At 41.2% G+C, this 5,052-nt stretch overlaps 1 pseudogene; it reads right to left on the bottom strand.

Moving 5' to 3' along the window:
* Positions 1 to 3,044: 3,044 nt before the first annotated feature.
* LOC140509278 (E3 ubiquitin-protein ligase RNF166 pseudogene) lies at positions 3,045 to 3,434 on the bottom strand (annotated as a pseudogene).
* Positions 3,435 to 5,052: the final 1,618 nt, after the last annotated feature.

Raw genomic sequence — 5,052 nt, 5'->3', positions numbered from 1 at the left:
AAAATTCTTGATGCAGGTTTAAACTATTAATGCTTAAAACTGGACTAGAGGTTTTTAGATATTCTGTATATATGTGACAAAGAATCTGTATTTGTAGAATTCTTCTCTCTAACTGTGATGAGAAGCCTGGGTATAGTTTGTGCCATCTCTGTCTAAATAACCTTTTAAAGAATAAGGTAACTATCCATCCTGGGGCAGAGACATGGAACCCAAATGCCAAAAGATATCATCTTAGAATACCATGATAATGTATTCTAATGGCTACATTATTAAAACATCTAATTAAATGTGACTAGTTCCCCATGAAAAAGTTTGTGTATTCCTTTTATATCATGTTTTGAAATAGATTTTAATTCTGAGATCATGATGACCAGTAGTTTGCTATTGATCTAACACTGAAAATCATTTAATATTTTATTTATCTCATAATGAATGTGCTTTTCTTGTGTGTAAAGTCACCACAAGAAATACCATAATGTGCAAAGTATTCTGGGCTTAGAGTTAGGGGATCTTGGTATTTAGTTTAGCTGCAACTTCTAACTCACCATATAACTTTGCACAGATAATTCAGTCTCTTAGATCCTGTATCTTCATCTCTAGAATGAAGTGATTGGAGCTAGATGACTGTGAAGTTTCTAGCTCTGACCTCCTATGGTTAAACATTCTATCAGGGAGAAATAGGTTTCACTTTAGAGTTTCTGTTTTAAAAGTGGAAGAAAAAAGCTGAAGTTCATTGAAGTGGTAAACAATTAAGGTATTAGGTGTTGAGAGACACATTGCTTTCTCCTTTGCTATGGAATTGCTAAAACTTAATTATGCTACATTTTGAAATTCCACAGAGACACAGCATCTTGTATTCTTTATGTAAAGGTCTACGTAATATCTGTCTCTGTCTCTGTCTCTATCTCTATCTTTATTTGTATCTGTCTGTCTATATCTCTATATCTATCTGTATCACTCATCTATCTATCTATCTATCTATCTATCTATCTATCTATCTATCTATCTATCTCTATCGTCTATTGTTATTTATATGTAGTGTGATACAAATAAGAGTAACAAGACATCCTAGTCTATCTCTGTTTGTATCTCTCCCTCCCTTCCTCCATCTCTGTCTCTTCTCTCATTTGCTTAACAAGTAATGCCAAATTAACCTTATTCCATGTGTGTGTGAGTGTGTGAGTGTGTGTGTGTGTGTGCAGTGCAATAAGATTACTAAACTAGCAGATGAAAGGAATTCTGTGGCTATAGATTATTACCTTGATTTGAGAAAAAAATTTTTGATAAAGTATCTCATACTATTCCTCCAGGGAAAATGGAGCACTATGGATTAGAAGATAATAATAAATGGATTCAGAATAGATTGAACGGTTAAAATCATTGTTAACGTGGAGATTTCCAGTTTGGAAACCTCCACATTAGTAATGATTTTAACCATTTTAATATTTGTGCATTTTAAGATTTTTATCAAAGACTTGGATAAAACATAGATAAGCTCATCAAATTTGCAGATGACATATAGGTGGGAGGAATACCTAAGGCAATAGAGTCAAGCAATGGGCTGAATTTAGTAGGGAGAAATTCAATAGCAACAAATGTAAAATCTTTCATATGGATTAAAAAAATAATATATTTTTTGTAGATACTCTGAAACATTTTATTTTATTTTATTTTTTAAAAAAAGACAACAATAATTTATATCATTAAACAAACCAGAAAGCTGAATGACTTTCTTCCCAAGCCCCAAATCTGAGCCCAAGTACTGGCCCCACCATACTCCCCTGACCTTCAGTGAGGCTGCTCCCAAGCCTCTGTCTGAGGAGTGAATTCCAGTTGTCTCTTTGGAAAGGTGACAAAGGGACCAGGGAACGACTTCTTTCTCATTCTCCCTTCTGGTCTAGTCTTCTCCTAAACCTAGGAATAACTCTGCTGTTTGCACTGAGTAAAGATCCAGTTGGGCCCCAGAACCTGACACCCCAGCAGCATCACTGCTTGCACAAGAGGCTAGGAGTCTCTACTATTTGCAAAAAGGTAAACAGACACAATGAAAACCTTAAAAATATAGAAATAATCTAACAAACGTGGCCACCTCAAAATCACATAGGCACGATTGGAAAAATCCCTCTTAATTTCAGTTTTGGTTCCAGCTTCCCCAGCCTCCCTATCACTCCCCCATGCTGATCCTATACTAGGTTTGTTTTTGATTTTTTTAAAAAAATATAATTTTTTAAATGTTCCATAAAAATACTATTGTTCTTAGTCAAACACGGATATTGCAATTTGAAGAGTAACTGCTTTTTCCTCGCTCTGTAAAATGTGAAAAGGTTATCACACTGGTTAATATAGAAAAATGCCAGAATCTCTAAGTATCACAAAAACTGGTACCAAATGAGCAAGATGGAAACTTTACGGAATGCCAGATGTTAGGATGGGACTTAGGAAAACATTCCTCCTGTTCAGATCTTCAGTGAAATTTCTCTGTCAGTCTCTCCCACCTCTCTACCCTCTTCTCAAGTCTAATCTGTCTGGATCAGCAATGATATAAGAGTCAGGGCTCGCCACGAATTCTTAAGAAGCATGAAAGTCAAACCACTGTGTAGAAAATTTAAAAAAAAGTCAATTTGATGCTCTGATTGTGCAGAGCCAAACATTCCTCCCGCACTCAGGTGTCCTGTTGGGATCATCGGGGTCTCCAAACACCCGATAACCCAGATCCTCACTGGAAGTCCTCACTTAGACAGAACCATTGAATTGATAAAAGGTGAATCAATCTCTTCCCACCCACAGGAGGGCACTGAGGATTGGCCTCTGGGCTTGGCCTGCTCTCCTTGTGCAAGGAATAAAGATTCCACCTTATTAAAAAGGCCTAACTGCTAGGGAATGCTGAAGAATAAGCAAGCCTCTTCTCTTGTCCCTCCATGTGGAAAAGGTGACTTTTGACCCCAGATTTGGGTTTGGGCCCAGCCAGGGTTGCATTCCGTTCTCAGAGAGGGACAGCGCAGGGCAGCCTGAAATGCAGCTTCTTCTTCAATGCTGTCGTCAACAAAGGTGTCCTAGGAGAATTTGTGTCGATGGAGGAGGTGCTGCAAGAAGGTGACGCTCTCGTAGCTCGGATCGCCCCAGGGCATGGCTGAACAGATGGGGCAGACCAATCGGTTGGGGTCATTTCGGTGATGCTCCATGCAGTTCTTTACCAGCTCCTGCTGGTCCAGATTGCGGGCTCCACAGTACGGACACACAAAAGTGGATCTGTTTGGGATATTGCTGGGAATGGGCTGGGATACTGGCACTACTTGGACAAACTTGGGACAGTTGGTCATCTGCTCCTAGACCTTCATGCAGGAAGAAATGTGTGACCTCATCTTTGCTAGTCATCTTCTTGCTGCAGCCCCGGCATGGAGGCTTGTAGGATGACAGCTGCTTTTCCACATTGGAGGCTTTGTCCACATTCGGCAGAGTGGGTAGAGTGGAGATGGCACCTGAAGACATGGCTGCAAACACTCCCTACAGAATGTGCGTCCGCTGCTGCCAATGGCCACGGGCCAATGGTAGACCCCTAGGCAGATGGGGGCAGCTGCACTGGGCCTCCAGGCCGCTCTCGCAGCCAGTGCTGGGCTGGCCGGGGGCTGTGGGGCGCTGGTGGGGGCTCAGGCCGGGGGGTGGTGCCACTGCTGTGCCGAGGCCAGCAGGCTGCGGAACATTGCCCAGGTGGGGCCCGGCAGGCTCCGCACGCCGGACCCCCCTAGGGCTCGGGCTCCGGCTCCCTAAAAAAAATAATTTCACAAGCATAACATGGGGGAGGCATGGATAAATAGCAGTTATGGAAAATGTCTGGGGTTTTTTTGTGCACCCACAGGCATTAGGGTCAGCAGTGTGATACTGCAGCCCCAGAAGTGATTTTGGGAGGCATTAAGGTAGGTTTTGGCAGCTAGATGGTGTAGTAGCATACTGGCCTTGAAATCAGGAAGACTCCTCTTCCTGTGTTCAAATCTGGTCTTAGACGCTTGCTAGCCGTGTAACCCCGCGCAAGTCACTAAAACCTGTTAAAGTTACTAAACTCTGTTTGCCTCAGTTTCCTCATCAGTAAAATGAATTGGAAGAGAAAATGGCAAACCACTTCCATATCCTTGTCAAGAAAACCCCAAATGGGGGTCAGGAAGGGTCAGACCAAACTGAAAAAAATGGCTGAAGAAACAAGGTGGATTTACTTTTAGCGTTAGGAAGTTGATGTACTATAACACTGTGCTATAACCTCCTCAGCAGCTGTCATCTGGTATATTCATGGTTTACAGAGCACATTGCTAAATTGGAGAGTATCTAGAAGAAGACAACCAAAATGTAAGAGGACCTTCCTTAAGTCTATAACATAAGAGGATCATTAGAAGGACCTAGATACTGTTAGCCTGGAGAAGAGAAGATTCTGGAGAGGAGGGCATGATAACTTGTCTGCAAATACCAGAAATATTGTAATGTGGAAGAAGAATTAGACTTCTCTTTGGCAGACCCTGGAGTGTTGTAGAAAGTCCAATTAGCTTTAGTTGCTTAGAAGTGGAATAGGAGGCCTGGAGAGGGGATGAGCTCCCACTCCTTAATCTTCAGGCAGAAGCTGAATAATAACTCTTTGTTGGGTATGTCGGAGTAGGGATTTCCTTTGTGTATGAATTGTATTAAATGGATTCTAAAATTTTTTTCAAATTTCAAATTCTGTAATTCTATGATTCTGGCTTTTCTATTCATTCCCTTATCAACTGAAAAATATAGAAAACTGGTAGGCAAATTCTTTGCTCCTGTTTGGATGATGTGATCCAACCCCATTTTTGTTAAAAAGTCTGCAGCGAAAGTGCTTATTAGTAACATTTCCCATGTTCATAACATTATCCATATTTCAGGTTTAATGTTCAAGTAGATACTGTCAAACATGACTAGAGAGAGGGAGTTCATATCAGGAGAGCTAATGGGATCAGAGATGATAATGTATAAGCAATCTCCTCCTAGGCTCCTCAAGGAAGTCAGTTTGACTGGAACATTGCATTCGTAGGGAGGAGTCATGTG

Source organism: Notamacropus eugenii, chromosome 5 (genome assembly GCF_028372415.1).
Source record: "Notamacropus eugenii isolate mMacEug1 chromosome 5, mMacEug1.pri_v2, whole genome shotgun sequence".
Taxonomy (NCBI): Eukaryota; Metazoa; Chordata; class Mammalia; order Diprotodontia; family Macropodidae; genus Notamacropus; species Notamacropus eugenii.
This window is presented reverse-complemented; position numbering and strand designations above follow the sequence as displayed.